We start from the raw sequence: 21,353 nt of genomic DNA, 5'->3' as shown, positions 1-21,353 counted from the left end.
TGATAGCCTAACCATCTTCGAGTAGATGGAAAGGCAATCAAAAGGTAACTACAAAGTAGCCTATGCCTACCTGGCAGAATCATAACTATTCAAATCAATCCAGCGGCCATTTATTTTGAAAACCCCATCACAAGTTTGCTACAAAAACACTTAGCCAAACACAAATGTCCTTACTGACCATAACAACGTGCCACCGGAATTAAAGGGTAACTACACTAAAATAAATCTACATTTCTCAGATGTTTTTCCCAGACATCAGAAACGGTCCCTTAACATGGTTTAAACCTTTGTTGTGAACTTAAAACATCCAATTTAGTTGTTTATCTATTAAAAAAAGTGTGATTTTGAGAGCGAAAACCTGAAAAAACTGGAGGAAATCACAGTACCGCTGACCTCTTTCGTTCTTTTCTATGCTGTGGGATCGTTTGGTATGAAGTATCATTTTTTAAATGATGCCTGTTTGAAGAACACAGGTCACTTTGAAATCTGCTATAAATACATGTATTTATATTTTATTTTAAGTCTCTTTTCTTTGCTGTTACACTAAATCTATCCAAATCAATGTGAGAACACAAGGGCATGTTAATTAAAAGATGGCTAGGTCGGTAAGGACAGGTTGGTATGGACAGGTCAGAAAGGGACAGGTCAGTAAGGACAGGTCAGTAAGGACATGTCAGGATGGACAGGTCAGTAAAGACAGGTCAGTATGGACAGGTCAGTATGGACAGGTCAGTAAGGACAAGTCGGTATGAACAGGTCAGTAAGGACAAGTCGGGATGGACAGGTCAGTAAGGACAGGTCAGTATGAACAGGTCAGTAAGGACAGGTCGGTAAAGACAGGTCGGTAAGGACAGGTCGGTATGGACAGGTCGGTAAGGACAGGTCAGTATGGACAGGTCGGTATGGACAGGTCAGTAAGGGACAGGTCAGTAAGGACAGGTCAGTATGGACACGTCAGTAAGGACAGGTCAGTAAGAACAGTTCAGTATGGACACGTCAGTAAGGACAGGTCAGTATGGACAGGTCAGTATGGACAGGTTAGTATTGACAGGTCAGTATGGACACGTCAGTATGGACAGGTTAGTATGGACAGGTCAGTAAGGACAGGTCAGTATGGACAGTGCCATCTGTGATACATCCACACTGTGGATCTGTTCTTCAAACAGGACAATGTGTAATTCCTCAATGAAATCTTAGAGACTCTCTCTGTCTCTTTTGATTTGACGTGCATTGTGAATGTGAGCCTCTCTTTGTCTCTTTTGACTTGACGTGCATTGTGAATGTGTACCGTAAACATCTTTGACCAGAGAATAGGGAAAGGGGATACCTAGTCAGTTGTCCAACTGAATGTATTCAACTGAAATATGTATCCTACATGTAACCCAACCCGTCTGAATCAGAGAGGTACGGGGGGCTGCCTTAATCGACATCCACGTCTTCGGCACCCAGGGAACAGTGGATTAACTGCCTTGCTCAGGGGCAGAACGACAGATTTTTACCTTGTCAGCTCGGGGATTCGATCAACGCTCTAACCACAAGGCTACCTGCCGTCCCACCCCGAATACCCTTACAATACCATATTACTTATGAGGAGGTTGTAGAGCTCACATGGTAATAAACTAGACTAGGGCCCCGTGTTTTGGTTAATCATGTCACGTGACCTGGATTTTAAGGTTTATTTAAGGCTTTTTCATCAAAATGTCCCCTTTTATTTTTATGTCAGATGGTCCAGCACCATCCTCAGACAATTGCTTTTCATTTTTGGTCTAAAATTCTAATTTCTGGTTTAAAATAAAAAATAAAGGTTAAAATGCAGGTCATTTGAAATGATTAATCAAAACATGGAGGACAATGCTCCTCAGGGAAATTATTTGTGCTAATTGTTTACGTTTACAAACCAGTTAGCCTGCGATCACAAATCTCTTTAGCCAATAGGCTATGCTATTTCCTAATGTATGGCTGTTGTTTCTTACATTATGATAATGTATAAGAAACAATATCAATACATAAGGAAATAGCATAGTCTATTGGTTAAAGATATGTTTTTTTTAAGAATGAAATACTTCTTTCTTCCTCATAGCATAGGCTATTTGACCTCTGGTCGAATCTGTCCGGCTCAAGGAATTCTATTGGAAGCACATGGTCCGTGACATGAATCAATAGCTAGTGGGTAAAGGCCGACTGTAATTTAAGCTGTGACATTGAGAAGTCTTTAACCAAGAACCAAGGGCTGAATGAATGGCAAGGGGTCCTCTATCTACAAACACTGATGTCTCCTGCCCCCTAGTGGAAGGAAGTCAATCATAAATGATTTATCCAAGACTATAGAACAGAATGAGTTCAAGTACAACAGGAAAACATAGTCTTTCAGGATGTTTATGATATTTATGCTGCTGTCTGCATAAATGAGAGAACTAGTGATGAGAGAGATACTTTGTGTTTGTCTGTGATCTTTCTGAGAGATTTTCTTACAGATGTAGGAACTTCATTTGAGCCAGTTTGCTACCGCATGAAAATAATATTGCAGCAACAGGAAATGTGAATTATTGTGTGGATTACAGTTAATGGATATTTTTTGTAGTGATTGATACATTTTTTGTTAAGACAAATCAAGTCTGACATTTTAAAGTGTAAATTGGAAACTTAAAAGCTATTTTTTTAAACCTTGAATACAATACAAGTTTTAATTCCCTGGAGTGCAGGAACATTCTCAGCAAAAAAAGAGTGATCAAATTAAGATCCTACATCTGTATGTTTATTTAATGTATAACAACACTGTTTTCAACGCTCCTTTGTCTCCAAGTGTCTTGTTACGTCCAGAAAATGCAGTCAGACCAACACTTTGGAACCCTATTCAAAGAAAAGTCCACATGTTTCAAGGCTGATCAAATAGACATTCAGACAATAAGCAACATTCCCTCCATGGTAAAAGTAGAGAGAGCTGAGGGGGAGCAAACACACACACACCAACACGCGCACATATACACACACACGCACACATTCACAAGCACACACACACACACACACACACACACCACACACACACACACACACACACACACACACACACGGACACATTCACAAGCACACACACACACCAAAACACACACACACACACACCAACACGCACACACACATTCACACACACACACACACACACACACACACACACACACACACACACACACACACACACACCCCATTTGCTGTAGTAGATCAGAGTCACTTCAGCAGCCTGTGCACATGGCCACTAAGATGACCAATGAAATGACAGACTCAAGCTCACACCCTCACCCTACCCTCTTTTCCCAAGAAGAGCACATGATGTGTTTGATTTACCTCCAGTACCCTCCGTCCGGTCACTTCAGTTTATAATACAGGAGGATATTAATTCATGTCTCATCTGACAGTTAACGAGAGACATTAGTTTCGTTACATGATGTCATCCATCTAATGACATTATCTTTCCTGTAATCTATCTATGATCCCATGTATAGTGTATCAGCAGTTTGTGTCTGATATCAGTTTACAATACTGGCTGACAGAAGGTATGAATATATTTCATAATGTTCAGTAAATCAGGTGATAAATTACCTTTAAGCATTATTGCCACAATTAAAGATCACTAGTTTTGTACCTGTTAATATTGTAAATAATATTTAAAATTTAACATCAAACTTTATTGATATTGACATTTGATATGTATTGTCAGCACAACATGATACAGTAGGACGACATCCGTACAGGGGCGAAAAGATTTCCGCCCATGCATCCGTAGGCTTAAATTGACCGCGTTTTGTTTCTGATTTCATCTTTACAAAATAAAATGCAAAGTTAGCACTTCTCTGTACTGAAACAAGAGATCTAGGTCAGAGTGGGACGTGTGGGTTACACTGACTCGTAAACGCATCCGCTCAAAATGTTTTTCTCGGCATTGACACAGTAACAAGTAATATATATACAAGATTATATTCAGGACTTGATATCTATTTTGTGAACTAAACATTACCCACACCTGTTTTAAATGGGTTGTAATGTAACGCAGCCCGTTGTCAACACACCCTCTGACGTTGGTCCATGAATAAATCAAAAGTCTGTGCAGCACATGTACAGTAGATCAGAAGATACCAGATGTAGCCTGTGTCTCAAATGGTACTCTATTCCCTGGTCAAAAGTAGTGCACTACATAGAGAATAGGGTGCCATTTTGGGACTCGGATGTAGGCCAATGACACATGATCTCCTCCAGTGGCAACTTGACACATCATCTTTATATAATGACTGTGAGGGAGGTCAATGGTGTGGTTTACCATGCCTCACACCGCATGCTAGCCACATTTAGCATCCATGATGGACTGTCCTCACACTGCCTTTTAGACAGCCAGCTAGTTTAGGCTACAGAAGTGGTATTAATCCGTTTAAAAAAGCACATTAATTCAATCATTCATTATTCATTCATTTATTCAATCATTGTAAAATATATTGATCAAATAACCATACACTTTCCCTAAGAAAAGCTGCTGATGGGTTCCTTATTCACTATTTCTAAGTATGTAGGTAGACAGACATGAGAAACATGGCCAAAATACATATGATGCCTTGTATAAAATTTGTTGAAAATTGTACTTTTAAAACAACATCAGAGCTTCAACGTTCTATCCACTATGAGAAGAAAAGAAGCCAGTCTGGGCAGCATGTTCTTCAGTCTCCCATCCAGGGTTTTAACCAAGCCCAGCTTCAATATTTTCACTGACTATTATCCAGTGTGTGTATAGTGAGAATGATGTAGAAATCTCCACTTAATAGATGTACTGTTGCTATCGAAGTCATTACAAAGGGTAGGTTTAACAGAGCTCCTCAGTGGTGCAGCGGTATAAGGCACTGCATCTCAGTGCAAGAGGCATAACTACTGTCCCTGGTTCAAATCCAGGCTGTATCACATCTGGCTGTGATTGAGAGTCCCATAGGGCTGCGAACAATTGGCCCAGCGATGTCCTGTGTAGGTCGTCATTGTAAATAAGAATTTGTTTTTTAACCTTGTGTGGGTTTAATATTCTGTGAACTACCCTTATCCTAAGGGTAAAAAATTACCTGCCTTCACTAAACCCCGAAAATAAAGCAGCTTAATTGAATTTTAAACCCCAAATCTGTTTTCCATGAAGAAACAACTTGTCGTTCATCACAAACTTTTTGAATATCTGAGTTTTCCCTCTTCACAATGCAGAAAGACTGCATTTAACGGTGGACACCAGTCATTTTATTACAACACACCTGTCATAATTGTTTTCTTTACTAAAGTAGAGGTTATTATTATTATTGAGATTATTGCTAAAGGTACTGCGTAAACATAATTTTTTTTAGCAAGAGATATCACTTGTATAGCCTAAGAAAGTAGCAGAAATGTGCAGGAAGTAGTTTTGAATGCATTTTATTGAGGGGGAATAATAACAGTCTTGAACTTTTTTGGCAACATAGTGATATATTCTTATATACTGTACAATGAGGAATTCAATGACAAAATACTAGTCTAATCCCATTTTTTTAATCATTGCCTCCACCCACAAGGTGTATAAACAACAATAATAAATAAGAATAAAATAAGATAATAGATACAAACAAAAACGTGAAGAACATAAATCAATCAACTCTAGTTAACACATGTAGGACAGTATGCAAGTGTGTGTGCATGGACTTTGCAGATGTATTTCTCACATGTGCAGCATATAGTATTTGTTTTACAGTCCTTCTTTGGGGGGCAGAATTGGCATCTCCTCCTCTTGCCTGCCCCAGCTGCAGCCTCAGGTCGATCAGGACTAGATTCAGCCCCCTGAACAGCTTTCACAAGTGCTGTAGAGGCTGCTGTGCGGGGGAGGCGCTCCCTTCTTTGAATGTGTGGGGGTTACAAGTGCCTTCCCCAGCTGCTCCAGGAACACCCTCCTCTTGTTCCGCTTATCAGGCATCCAGGTAGGGTTGATCTTGTTCCATATCACAAAGGCATTGTATGAGGACCCATCAATGATGTTATGGAAGATGACCAGGGGCCAGAGGGCAGTCGTCCTCCTGCAGCTGTAAGTTCCAAACACCTGGTGCAGATTGTCCATGCCGCCTTTGTTGTGGTTGTAGTCCAGGATGATGGCTGGCTTCCTGTCCTCACGATCACTGATCTCAGCCGTTTTGTGCAGTGTGCTCAGGAGGACCACATTCTTGTTCCTCTTTGGGAGGTAAGAAACTAGAGTGGTGGTGGGGGTGAAGGCAAACTTTGATGCGAAGGCCTCTCTCCCACTTCTTGCGAGGAGTGCAGGGGGGAGCTCAGGCTTGTTCTTTCTAACTATGCCAACCATGGTGATCTTCCTCTTTAGGAGCTGCTGGCTGAGTTCATAAGAGGTGAAGAAATTGTTCACACGTGACATTGTGCCCCCTCAGTCCATCTGTCACATCAAGCAAAATCCGCATCCCCTGGTTCTTCTCCGGGCCTCCACTGGTCAGCTTCCCTGTGCAGACTTGCATCTTCCAAGCGTAGCTGGATTGTGCGTCACAGACCACCATTATCTAATGGCCATAATTTGCTGGCTTGCTGGGCATATACTGCCGGAAAGGACAGCGACCTTTGACAAAAGGTCGCATAAATCACATAAATCAATGATATTACAGCAATACATAATAAAATGAACAGTGAAAATCACTTACATTACAGATATGAAAATAAAAATGTACCTCTGAATGGAACCAGATGCTCATCCACTGTTACTTCAGGCCCAGGGTTGTAGAGGTATGGCCTCATCCACTGTTACTTCAGGCCCAGGGTTGTAGAGGTATGGCCTCATCCACTGTTACTTCAGGCCCAGGGTTGTAGAGGTATGGCCTCATCCACTGTTACTTCAGGCCCAGGGTTGTAGAGGTATGGCCTCATCCACTGTTACTTCTAGGCCCAGGGTTGTAGAGGTATGGCCTCATCCACTGTTACTTCAGGCCCATGGTTGTAGAGGTATGGCCTCATCCACTGTTACTACTTCAGGCCCGAGGGTTGTAGAGGTATGGCCTCATCCACTGTTACTCGGCCCAGGGTTTAGAGGTATGGCAGACGCTCCACCCCTTCTCCCAGACCTCTCTTATGGCCGCCAGTTTGTCTCTCCAACGTCTTGCAAGTCTTGACTCACGTTATCAAATCGTAGCATCCGTGAGAAAGTGTGAAAGACTTTCAGTGGCATCGTGGCACGGAAAATCACCCTTCCACTCTCTGCAATCCCAGAGACTACTGTAGCCTTGCCTCGGGACCAATACACACCCGCTAAGATTAGCAGCCCTATGTAGGCACGCAGGTCAATCTCATCCATCCTTTTCCAGTTGTCTCCATATTTACGGAAACCCTCCAAATGTGTCATCTCCAGGATGATTTTTTTGGATGGCTGGTGTGATGACATGTAGAATTTTGAGGCGATGTCCTGGCAACTTGTGGGCCCTGGGGTCATCCTTATGACATTTTGTGCTGCCATTTTGTGCTACGACCTGTGGGCACTGAAACGTGTGCTCATGGCTTCAGCAAAGAGAGAACTGGGGGACTGTCATCTGCAGCACCTTTATAGCCTCTGACTGCATTCCCCATTAGTAAATAATGCTTTCAAGAAATATTTATTTTGTCTGAAATGTTTATTTTGTCTGTGAACTTGAGTCATGTGTGGGGTCGTGAGGGGAGATGCTGCACATGCACAAGAAAGTTTTAGTTTTGTCTGAGTTCAATCAGTAGCACACAATCTAAATTTCTCATTGTGTGTGTGTGTGTGTGTGTGTGTGTGTGTGTGTGTGTGTGTTGTGTGTGTGTGTGTGTGTGTGTGTGTGGTGTGTGTGTTCCTTTCAAAAATGCAATATTTGACCCTGGTGATGTACAGCTTTCATGGGAAATATGAACAAAGGCGATGCTTCACTTTTTTTAATGTTGGGGTCACTAGGAAAAGTCATAATTTAGGTGGTTTTCCTCTGCTGTTAAACATAGTAGGCGGGTCATGTTTAACCCTTAAGACAAAACAAGGGTTAACTGATTGCCTAGTTAAATAAAATAAAAACAGAGCAAATAAATGTGACCATATTTTATCAATTTCTCCTCAGTTATGATATTTAGGCCTGTATTAGCATGAGAGAGGTCATCACCAGATATCGTTCAGTTGAGCCCAGGGTTCCACTGAAAATGGACACTACATGTTGACCTTGGTTTTTAAGCTTTGGGGTTGATTTCAAATGGAATCTACATAATGAATATGCTAATGTTGGATTCACGTCTCTATCTCAACCAAAAATAAAAGTAAACAAATGTGGAATAGTCAAGTGGTGTGAATATTTTCACTAAATGCAAATGATAATAAAAGTGTAGGTTTTTATAGTAATAGTTTTTTCTGAATGAGTCTTGAGGTTCAGAGGTGCAAGCAAACAGAAAATCTGTCGCTACCACATCTGGCACCATTTGTTCTTGTAATTTTCCATCCTGGCTGTGCAATGGGTTCTTATTTTTGAGTGTTATCTGTGTGTTTTCTTGGCAATACCTCTAGGCTGTGGTCTAACCACCTGTTATCTCCTCTTCACAATATATATAGAGTTACATTGGTAGATATATTAAATATGAAAATACTTTTTTTCTTTCTTTTTTTTCATTAAGTTATGTTGCACAACGTTTATGGAGTTTATTTGTTTTGCCCAAATAAGTTGATAAAGTAAAATGTTTGTGATATGATAAAGCCTAAGCCCCATTTCCACTATGCATTTGTACAAACATTCTGGCTTTATGCATCAATCTCCCTTCATGTGGATAATTATGTAGTGGCTAATGAAGTTTATATTTGTTTGCATCGCCATTCCTCTTGGCTTACAGTATTTATGATATTATTTCTTCCCAACTGCAAAAAACAATTTAGCACCGGCTTGAACCGCTTCATGGCAATATGCATGGCCCTGTACCCCGGTTCAGAGTAGTTGGTACATTTCCGAATATTCCAGTGGTCCTTAACAAATTGTCCACTCAGCCGGGGCACCGGGCCATCAAAACATATTTTCCCATTGTTTTCAGACGGTAAGGGTCACACATAAATCCTAGATGCTGATTGGTTTAGAGACGCCCAATCCCTGTTTTTATGTCTATTACAGACCCTCCTATACCTAACGGGAGGTTTACATAGATGCTAGGAAAGTCCATTTTTATTACTTTGCTTCTCAAATATCCTATCCCGCGTGTCTGTATCGACTTTGAGTTCCAGACGCTTAAGATTTCCTCTCACCGGTGACTAGTGACAGAAGAAACGGAATTAAGATCTATCAAAAATGAATTGTTTTCATCTAGATGACTTCCTTGCAGGGTGGATTGGAGGTGAGTGTCCGTTAATAATGAACTAGTCAATTAGCCGTAGAATTAAGAAGGTTTTATGTGAGGATGAGTTTGGGATAGAAACAGTGTTGGACTATTGCATATCGATTTGTTTATCATTATTTATTTATTTAATACATTTGCTATGTCTATTCTATGTTCGATAGAAAAAAGTTTAATATGAAGTAAGTGGAACATGCGCAGATTTTCCAAATCGAATTGCCCACATAGCGCTGGACATTTGATCATTGTTGATCAAACACTCACTTTAACATCCATAAAAATGTAGTTATATTAAATAATCAGTTCTACATGTCTGAATACTAATTTTCGAGTTTTTCTCCTGTTACTATATTGTCTTCTGCAAAGGCGCGCTAACCTGAAACGGACAGTAGGGGCATAGTAGTTGCACTTGCATAATGAACTGTATCTGTGGAAATGCGGTACTGTTTCAGTCTTCATCGCCTGTTATTTCGCCTATAGGCAGCCTACTGTAGTTATGAACATTACGGCCTAAGTTTTGTTTTTTGCAAATGTTGAGAGTCAGAATGATCCCTAAGCAGTGGTAGTGTTTGGCTGTCTGCTGGGATATGATTCTTTCTGTTCTCTCTTGTATTGTCCCTGAAATCTGTGGTACTGTAGTTCTATTGTCTGAGGAGGGTTGGATGTTCTAGGCAGGGTGCCACTGAATCAACATTATATGTTAACTCTCCCCCTCTCTCTCTCTCTCTCTCTCTCTCTCTCTCTCTTTCTCACTCTCTCTTTTACACTCTTTCTCTCTCTCTTTCTCACTCTCTCTTTTACACTCTCGCTTTCACACGCTCTCTCTCTTTCTCACTCTCTCTCTCTTCACACTCTCTCTCTCTTTCTCACTCTCTCTCTCTCTTTCTCTTCTCCCTCTCTCTCTTTCACACTCTCTTTTACATGCTCTCTTTCTCTCTCTCTCTCTCTCTTTCCCTCAACTCTCTCTTCTCACCGCTCTCTTTCCACTCCTCTCTCTTCTCACTCTTCTCTCTCCTCCCTCTCTCTCTCCTCCCTCTCCTCTCTCTTTCTCACTTTCTTTCACATTTCTCTTTCCTTCACACTTTCACTCACACTCTCTTTCTCTCTCTTCTCTCTTTCTCTTCTTTCTTTTCTCTTTTTCACACTCTCTTTCACACTCTCTCTCTTTCTCTCTCTTTCTCATCTCTCCTCTCTCTCTCTTCTCCTCTCTCTCTTTCCCTCTCTCTCTCTCTCCCTCTCTCTTTCACATTCTCTCTATCCATCCATCCCTCCTTACTCCTCTAAACGTGGTTTCCATCTGTTTTTCCAATAGGAGCTTCCAGTGTTATTGTGGGTCATCCACTGGACACAGTCAAGGTACATATGAGGACACACAGTTCAACACATAAAGGACTGGTTTCCCAGACACTGATCAAGCCTAGTCCTGGACTAAAATGCACTTTCAATGGAGATTCTCTGTTTATCTTGAGTTTCAGGACTAGGCTTAATTGGTTTTCCAGGAAACTGTCCGATGAGTTTAAATCAGGATTGACATTAAAGTCTGAAAGGCAATTGTCTCTTTCACTTAAACAATGGAGGGAACCAGGCAGATCAATGGTTGCAGTTGGTTGTTGTCAGTAAAAAATACAAAATAAAACGGCCCAATAGGGCAACCTCAGAGCAGGCTGAACTTGCCCAACTGTTCAGTTCACTTGTTCTAGGAAATAGATCAGCCCTTAATGTCAAACCTTTGGTTTTACCAAATGTGTAATATTAGTTTATCTACAAATACACAGTTACCATTTAGTAGGCAATAGGTCTGCAGTACATTAACATGAGTGACCACACATCACCTAGCCTACATGTTGTAGATTGTGTAGGCCCATTGTTTTATGTAGGAGGAATGTTGAAGTTCTTAAACATTTACCATTCTCTGATTATTTTTTTTACACAACAGACTCGTCTGCAAGCTGGGAAAGGATACAGAACACCCTCCACTGTGTCCTCCAAATCTACAGAAAGGAAACTGTAAGTGATATGTCACTGCTCTTGTAGTGTAAATGTAATATACTATATATATATATATATATATATATATATATACCATTTAGCAGACACTTTTACCCAAAGCAACTTAGTCCCGCGTGCGGAGACATTTTGTATGGTCCCACAGTATGCATAGGAGGCCATGGGATAATATTTGGCATGATAATCCATTTGTCATGGCATTGGTATGGTTTCCTTCAGAACTGCGGAGGTCTTGCCCATAAGTGTCAACCTCGGCAACTACTCTAAAAGTTAATTATAACATCCTAATTCATTTTTAACAAACTCTTATCTGTAGATTATACCGTAGGCCTAGCTGTACCAGTTCTGGAAATATTTGTTTTACTTTTGAAGCAACTGTGCTTTTGTTTTAACAAATATCCTTGAGCCTTGCTGTGAATACTCCCTATGTAGCCCCTCTCTGGCTGGTAGGTGGAAAAAAAATCTTCCCGTTGCCAAATTCCGAATGGTATACTGGGACGCAGTCCTTCTGCAGAACACACTGTTGCATAAAACGTCTCATTTGTATTTTTCTTCCTCCTAGTTTGCTGGCTTCTTCAAGGGTCTCTCCTTCCCGCTGGCCAGCATCACCGTGTATAACTCAGTGGTGTTTGGGGTTCTTCAACAACACACAGAGAGTTATAAGCAAGTTACGCCATGGTGACGAGAGGCGGGCCGGTGGTATGCTGGACATGACCCTGGCCAGCATGTTGACAGGGCTGATGTCAGTGGGACTCGGAGCTCCGTCCGACCTGGTTAAGATCAGACTGCAGATGCAGATTCTGCCCTGTTTAGCAGGTAAAGTCAAGACCAATACAACATTCTAGATTATTTTAGGCAGGTAAAGTCAAAGACCAATACAACATTCTAGATTATTCTAGAAGGTCGTTATTTTAGCAGTAAAGTCAAAGACCATACAACATTCTAGATTATTCTAGAAGGTCGTTATTTTAGCAGGTAAAGTCAAAGACCAATACAACATTCTAGACCATTCTAGAGGTCATTATTCTAGCAGGTAAAGTCAGAGACCAATACAACATTCTAGAAGGTCGTTATTTTAGCAGGTAAAGTCAAAGACCAATACAACATTCTAGATTATTCTAGAAGGTCATTATTTTAGCAGGTAAAGTCAAAGACCAATACAACATTCTAGAAGGTCGTTATTTTAGCAGGTAAAGTCAAAGACCAATACAACATTCTAGAAGGTCATTATTCTAGCAGGTAAAGTCAAAGACCAATACAACATTCTAGAAGGTCATTATTTTAGCAAGTAAAGTCAAAGACCAATACAACATTCTAGAAGGTCATTATTTTAGCAGGTAAAGTCAAAGACCAATACAACATTCTAGAAGGTCGTTATTTTAGCAGGTAAAGTCAAAGACCAATACAACATTCTAGAAGGTCGTTATTCTAGCAGGTAAAGTCAAAGACCAATACAACATTCTAGATTATTTTAGCAGGTAAAGTCAAAGACCAATACAACATTCTAGATTATTCTAGAAGGTCATTATTTTAGCAGGTAAAGTCAAAGACCAATACAACATTCTAGATCATTCTAGAAGGTCATTATTTTAGCAGGTATTTCCTCTAGTATAACTATCCTTTTAGACCTTTCTAGAAGGTACAGTCCCTATAGTACTCATGGGTTTAGAAAGCTCATTTCAGTGGGACTTTACTCAGAGGTCTAGAATAGTTGACAGTTCAAGGAACCACAGAAAACGTCAAATTCTCCTATTCAGGTTCAACGCCCCATCAGTCTTTCAACTGCCATTCATATTTCACAACAGCAACTCGGACGAGCTAGCTTGAGATGATAAATCCCGTGGATTGTAACCAGCTCACTTAAACGTTGATAAACTAAAGGCACCATAATCACCTGTCAATGTCCTACATCAGTGATAAGTCACCAGTCACCGTTTTGAAGATGGAAATTGCTGCACCTTTTTTATATGACGGTGCACCAGACGTCATTGTGTATTGCCCCATGGATCCTTATGGTGCCTACAGTATAGGGCATCATAAAATACATGTTAAATCTTCACCATTACCTGTTGTTCTGGTATATAGTTAAAGCCTCCTTCCGCCTAAGATTGAACTTTAATCCAAACTATCCTCTTTCTGCATGTGTAGTCAATAAAGTCAAGTACAGTCTGATCTTTGTTTGTTTCCTTGTGTGTTTTAGAGAACCTGAACCTTGCCGGGACGACCGGAAATGGGAACGGTAACATCGCTGTGCGCTCCATGACTCTCCAGGGCCATCCGACCTACAGAGGGCCCATACACTGCATCAGTTCCATACTGCAGACTGAGGGGATCCGGGGGCTTTACAGAGGGGCCGGGGCCATGGTCCTGAGAGACGTCCCTGGGTACACGCTGTACTTCATCCCCTACGCGTTGTTCCGTCGCTGGCTATCCTCTGAAGGGAGGTCATCACCTCATCCCTGTTCTATATGGGTGTCTGGAGGACTGGCAGGTAACTGGAAGGTGTTTACGGATGGATGGTAATGTTACTGTTGCTAGATGTGCTTGGTTGAAGCAAATAGAAATGAGCCATTAGGTCAGATAAAGGAGCGTTCTGTTGAAACCGTGGCCTCGTTTTGGTTTCCACTAGGCCAGAGAATGTATTAGTGGAGGGTTATTGGGCCCATACATAAATCGAAATCACAATCCTGACTTTTCTAGCAGGGCCGTAACCAGGGTTTGAGTTTTAGTGAGGTCCGGATGGGGGATACCCACCACCCACCTTTCCCTCCTTTCAGGATTTTTTTTGAAAGTTGAAGCATATTTACTGCATTTGTGTACAATTAAAACACTTTTTAAAATGCTATTTGGAGAACAGCAACAACAAGCCAAAATGACCCCAGTCATTATCACCTTGTTCCTATAGCTTCATTCACCTCAGTCCATCTACAAGCATGTAGCCTATTAGCTATACAACTGTAATGTTATACCCCTGAAACGGGGGGGGGGGGGATATGAGAAATGATTCACACTGACACCTAGCATCAGTGACTGTTCAGTCAGTTGGTATGATGATTTGCATAAAATCATCAACTCTTTACATAAATACAGTATCTCTTTTTTTCAAAATACATAGCATTCACATTTTTATTCCTAGGCATTACTAATCAAGCTCCACACAACCGGATATCAATGAAGCACACAGATGATTGTATTATAGATTGTATAATCAGTGGTAAATAGTGGTAAAAGGTGGGTAATGTGTAAACTATAAACTCCAGTGGACAGACAACCACCGGTAGAAAGGAAAATGTAGGACATTTTTAGAACTGTATTGTTTGCACGTTGATAGCATTTTAATGTCGGCCTGTAGGGAAGATAGTCCATGTGAAAATATTGAAACTTTAAAAAATATAAGTTCCTAACTTGTTTGATAACATTAGTACAGATTTTCTCAGGGGACCCCACATGGGGCCCCTACCCCAAGTTTAGCAACCACTGGACTAACTTCTCTCTGCTTGCTTCCTCTCTCTGTCTTTCTTCTCTGCTTCCTCCTGCATGCATCAAGAAAAAATGTTGTGTGCAAGAATAACGAAAAAACCCGTTACCAAAGTCCAAAATGATCTAAAACGTCACAAAATGGCATCATATATATGCACGAACGCTTCCGAACTGTTTCGGTTGGGAAGCATGCGACGCCTTCAGCCTCTTTAGAGAGTGGGGAATGTGCTGCAAATCTGGCACACAAATGCAAGGGACGCAGGCGATTTATAACGAACAAGCCGCTGTTAATGATTCCACTCGTTTGCGGAGAGGCAGGCGTGATTAGAACTCAGTCAGATCAATAATTAAAGTGTTCTGAGCTTTGATCAACACTGGGAGAAATATTTACATGTTTAACCCATAATTGACTTAATTTATTTTGAACAAAATATATTTTTTATTATGTTTTTATAATTACAAAAAAATGGACCGAGGTCCTGGGACCTCATATGTATTTATACCCTGGTTGTTATCACCATGCTCTAAACTAACAGCTAAACACATTGGAATCATAATTTATGCAGGAATTTTAATGTTGCTACTATGTGGATTTGGCGGAAAATGTAGTCTAGCTATGCAAATAAAAACGTTCCTTCGGGTTATCTGCTAAGGAGCGTTCAACTAAACTGTAGGCTGTAGTACACTGAGGGACACGTCAACATGAAGAATTTTTGGCACTTTAGCAAGCCTTTTCATATTCAAAATAGATTGATTTTAATTCTTCATGTGGCTATATTAAAGGACACTTTATTTAAAATAACACGTTTTTAAAAGTTCTATATTTGTGAACAATTTCTACTTAAAATATCAAAGGTACACAAAAGGCACTAATTCGTAGAACGGCACCTTTACAGTCTTAGGGTCAAGTCCAAAGCTGAATAGTTTGTCTTCACCTTGTCTACCACCTATAAAAACTTTGCCATTACTTTATGCTATTTTATATGCCATCTTGAAAATGTTGTAGGCCTACCCAGGGTTGGGAGGATGATTACAGTTACTGATTACAGATTACAGACAATAGAAAAGTAGTTAGTAATGTAATCCAATGGATTACTCAAATTGTGAGTAACAGTTTGATTACTTCCTTGGTTAGCCCTCATCTGCCTCCTTAGTTTATGCTGTAGACCACAGGAGGTTGGTGGCACCTTAAAATAAGGGAGACGGGCTCGTGGTAATGGCTGGAGCGGAATCAGTGGAATGGTATCAAATACGTCAAAACACATGCCATTCCATTGCTCTGTTCCAGCCATTACTATGAGTCGTCCTCCCCTCAGCAGCCTCCACTGCACCCCAGCATCTTTGGCAGTTGCTGGCTCAGCTGCCTGCTGCATCTTATTGATGTGATGCCATCACTGCTAAAAGGTCAAGTTCCAGGGAAAGCATTTCCAACCCTCGTTCTTTGATTATGCAATTATTGGCCTATTTCACACAGCCGCCAAGCAGATTGTGGCCTGTAAATGATGACATGGTCTGATCACCCAACCAGTCTGCTGTGATAAAGACTTCATGGACATATGTAATAGGTCCAAGACACATCTGATTAGTTGATGAGTTGAATGACCTCTGATTTTAGTCTATTCCTTTCCACTGACACTACAGGTATAGCTGAGTAAGCAACTGATTGACAAGTCATCCCAGTAAACAGCATGGAGCTGTATTGACTAAAACATTTCCTTTGACACAGAGATCCTGATGAAATGTGGGATGATTCAGTTCTCAGTAGGGTTGCAAAGCTACTGGTAGTTAACGGAATCTTCAGTCATTTGGTAATTGCCATAGATTGTCTGTTATCTATCGTCATTTTGGTAATTTATAGTTGAATAACTTTTACAAAATGCATTCGTATATAGTCACATCTACTGTATGTTAGGTTTTGATTAGCCACTGCAGGTTAAAATGCATTCGTATATAGTCACATCTACTGTATGTTAGGTTTTGATTAGCCACTGCAGGTTAAAATGCATTCGTATATAGTCACAATCTACTGTATGTTAGGTTTGATTAGCCAATGCAGGTTAAAGTGAGTTCTTCCACTTTTTTCCCATCAATACTCCATATTGTGAATGACATTTGGGAGCTCAGCTAGATGGTAACCTGACGGCGGCGCCAACATTTCCGTAGTTTTATTGCCAAAAGGGTTTGAAACATTAGCATTATCCAATAGACACTTTTGAGATGAGTTTACCCTCTAGGCAGTTTACCCTCCAGGTAGTTTACCCTCCAGGTAGTTTACCCTCTAGGTAGTTTACCCTCCATGTAGTTTACCCTCCAGGTAGTTTACCCTCTAGGCAGTTTACCCTCCAGGTAGTTTACCCTCCAGGTAGTTTACCCTCCAGGCAGTTTACCCTCCAGGTAGTTTACCCTCCAGGTAGTTTACCCTCTAGGCAGTTTACCCTCCAGGTAGTTTACCCTCCAGGTAGTTTACCCTCCAGGCAGTTTACCCTCCAGGTAGTTTACCCTCCAGGTAGTTTACCCTCCAGGCAGTTTACCCTCCAGGTAGTTTACCCTCCAGGTAGTTTACCCTCTAGGCAGTTTACCCTCCAGGTAGTTTACCCTCCAGGCAGTTTACCCTCCAGGTAGTTTACCCTCTAGGCAGTTTACCCTCCAGGTAGTTTACCCTCCAGGCAGTTTACCCTCCAGGCAGTTTACCCTCCAGGTAGTTTACCCTCCATGTAGTTTACCCTCTAGGCAGTTTACCCTCCAGGCAGTTTACCCTCCAGGCAGTTTACCCTCTAGGCAGTTTACCCTCCAGGCAGTTTACCCTCCAGGTAGTTTACCCTCCATGTAGTTTACCCTCCAGGCAGTTTACCCTCCAGGCAGTTTACCCTCCAGGCAGTTTACCCTCCATGTAGTTTACCCTCCATGTAGTTTACCCTCTAGGCAGTTTACCCTCCATGCAGTTTACCCTCCAGGTAGTTTACCCTCCAGGCAGTTTACCCTCCAGGCAGTTTACCCTCTAGGCAGTTTACCCTCTAGGCAGTTTACCCTCCAGGTAGTTTACCCTCCAGGCAGTTTACCCTCCATGTAGTTTACCCTCCAGGTAGTTTACCCTCTAGGCAGTTTACCCTCCAGGCAGTTTACCCTCCATGTAGTTTACCCTCTAGGCAGTTTACCCTCCATGTAGTTTACCCTCTAGGCAGTTTACCCTCCAGGTAGTTTACCCTCCATGTAGTTTACCCTCCATGTAGTTTACCCTAGTTCTCAGTAAGTGGGGGACTGAGGTTTTTGGTCAAATAAAAACAGTTTGTGTGGAAAGCAACAAGGACAGGACATTTAACAGTTTTGGAGATTTTAAATTGATTTGAACAGAAGGAAAAAGCTTCAATTCCTTTCTAACAGTGTGTCTCAGCACATTATAATATATATAAATATATATATAATAATAATTAAAAACTGCCTGTTCAGTGTGTTTGAAGAAACATCTTGATATCAAGATGAAATGCAACTGTAAATCTCCGGAAGCTCCTGACATGTTTCTGTCTACAGGTTCTATCTCGTGGGTCACAGCTACTCCGGCTGACGTGGTGAAGAGCAGACTACAGGCTGACTCCCTCCACACAAGGAAATACAGAGGGATTGTACACTGCATCGTCCAGAGCTACAAGACCGAGGGGATACATGTAAGCTAACAGACACACAGGGGCTGTTTCCCGCACTCAGATTAAGCCTATAGACCTGGACTAAGCAGCACTTTCAGTGAAGATCCTTCCTTGAGCATGCTTTTTTTGTCCAATCATTTGACTAATCTTTGTACGGGAAACCAGCCCAAAGTGTAGCAATTTTAAGATTGATTCGTCAGTACATTTAATTTGAAGAGGAATACAGTAGCCTGTATGTGTGGTTTTGGTGTAGCTTTGTGGCAACATAGACTATTGCTGACCGTATAGTAACTGTAAGCTTTAGTCCCTTCAGTTTAAAAGTTCAACTGGGGTGAACTCAACCTGTCCTCTAAAAGTCACAAGATCTGTTCCAAAGAAAAGTTATTATCAAACTGCCAAGGTTGTTCCTAGCTTAAGAGGGAGTTCAAACATGTTTTGGTCAGTTTGTGATGTAACAAAATAGTTAAAAGTCAATAGTGTTGTGTGTCACATCCCCATTCCAAGTGATCAGACCGATGCTCTTGTTCAAATGTGTTTTTGCAGACAGAGACTGAGAAGGGACATTTTGATCAATACCTGACAATCATTAACAAGATAGGCACTTGGCATGAAAAAGCTTAAATAGGCTTGAACCATGTGGCTTCAGCTAGATATTTGTTTGGTTGGCTATTATAAACATAGGTTTAATTATATTCCTTTTTTTATAATATTTTATTTCTCTCTCTCTCTCTCTCTCTCTCTCTCTCCTCCAGGTCTTCTTCCGCGGAGCCAGTAAATGCTATCAGAGGCTTCCCCATGAGTGCCACCATGTTTCTGGGCTATGAACTCTCTCTGCAGTTCTTCAGGGGTTTCTAGTGTTTACACCAGGAATATGCTACAGAACAGTATGTCCACTGAATGACACATTATCTTGACAGCTATCCTCTTGTCCTTGAAACGCCCCCCAAAGGTTTTCACCTGGAAGATCATTTCATTCTTGCAGAAAAAAAGTGGGGAGCAACTTGACTTGACATTTTCTAGTTGAGAATGATCTCCACTTTTGCCATAATACAATGTATTTGTAAAGTGTAAATACTAATTTCTTATGTTAAGAAAACATCTTATTAAAAGTGCCATACATGATTTCAGAAATGCATACATTTTAAATATGCGGTGCTATAATAGAGTAACCGTTTCATGTTTTTAGCTGTACTGCATAAATTAACCAGTTTTAGTACCCACAGTTAACCAGTTCTAACCTCAGGGATGATCCGCACATGAATCAATATATTATATGTTGGTGCCAGGCTTTTAAGTTGTATTTTTTGAAGTGTTTTATCTTTGTAAATAAGTATGAGAGAAATTAAATGTAATTCCACAGGAGGCATAGTTTTTTTTGTGCATAATTTGTACTTTAATGTGAGTTTATTGGAATTCTTGTTACAGACTGTTTTTGTACAGTTTTACTTGGAAAACCTAATAAACGTTTTGTTAAAATCTAATAATGGTATTCTTCCTTTTAAAGTTCTCTCTAAAGGTCAGAGTGCAGTAACATTAAAGATACTGACATGGAACAGTGACAGGGTGAATACAGTAAAAAACTAACATTTTAGGGCCCACCATGTTGGGCACGTGTTACTGAGCACATGTTACTGAGCACATGTTACTGAACACATGTTACTGAGCACATGTTACTGAACACATGTTACTGAGCACATGTTACTGAGCACGTGTTACTGAACACATGTTACTGAACACATGTTACTGAGCACATGTTACTGAGCACGTGTTACTGAACACATGTTACTGAGCACATGTTACTGAGCACGTGTTACTGAACACATGTTACTGAGCACATGTTACTGAACACATGTTACTGAGCACATGTTACTGAGCACGTGTTACTGAGCACGTGTTACTGAGCACGTGTTACTGAGCACATGTTACTGAACACATGTTACTGAGCACATGTTACTGAGCACGTGTTACTGAACACATGTTACTGAGCACATGTTACTGAACACATGTTACTGAGCACATGTTACTGAGCACGTGTTACTGAACACATGTTACTGAGCACATGTTACTGAGCACGTGTTACTGAGCACATGTTACTGAGCACGTGTTACTGAACACATGTTACTGAGCACATGTTACTGAGCACGTGTTACTGAACACATGTTACTGAGCACATGTTACTGAACACATGTTACTGAGCACGTGTTACTGAGCACGTGTTACTGAGCACGTGTTACTGAGCACATGTTACTGAACACATGTTACTGAGCACATGTTACTGAGCACGTTTACTGAACACATGTTACTGACACATGTTACTGAACACATGTTACTGAGCACATGTTACTGAGCACGTTTACTGAACATGTTACTGAGCACATGTTACTGAGCACGTGTTACTGAACACATGTTACTGAGCACATGTTACTGAGCACGTGTTACTGAACACATGTTACTGAGCACATGTTACTGAGCACATGTTACTGAGCACATGTTGGGCACGTGTTACTGAGCACATGTTGGGCACGTGTTACTGAGCACATGTTGGGCACGTGTTACTGAGCACGTGTTGGGCACGTGTTGGGTGCAAATCATCTTCTTTTTTTCTCCCTTTTTTTATGAACCTTATCTCAGGGCTGTGGCTGACTGATAAAGTGTGTACATCTGTCTTTACACTGTCTACTGTAGTCTGATGCAGGGTTTCCCAAAACTCTGTCCCCATCCCGGGCCCCCATGAGGTCCCCATCCCGGGCCCCCATGCCCTAGCACTACACAGCTGATTTGAAATAACCAACTCATCATTAAGTTTTGGTAGTGTTTTTGGTAAACCCTGGCCTGATGTACAGTAAATGATCTGTTATTTCTGTGAATGAACTG

General features: G+C 41.0%; 1 pseudogene; it reads left to right on the top strand.

Annotated features, from left to right (window-relative positions):
- Positions 1 to 9,156: 9,156 nt before the first annotated feature.
- Positions 9,157 to 19,442, top strand: LOC115167233 (solute carrier family 25 member 48-like; annotated as a pseudogene).
- Positions 19,443 to 21,353: the final 1,911 nt, after the last annotated feature.

Source organism: Salmo trutta, chromosome 3, assembly GCF_901001165.1.
Source record: "Salmo trutta chromosome 3, fSalTru1.1, whole genome shotgun sequence".
In the NCBI taxonomy this organism is placed as follows: domain Eukaryota; kingdom Metazoa; phylum Chordata; class Actinopteri; order Salmoniformes; family Salmonidae; genus Salmo; species Salmo trutta.
The sequence above is the reverse complement of the archived record's forward strand: the minus strand, read 5'-3'. Positions and strand labels throughout refer to the sequence as shown.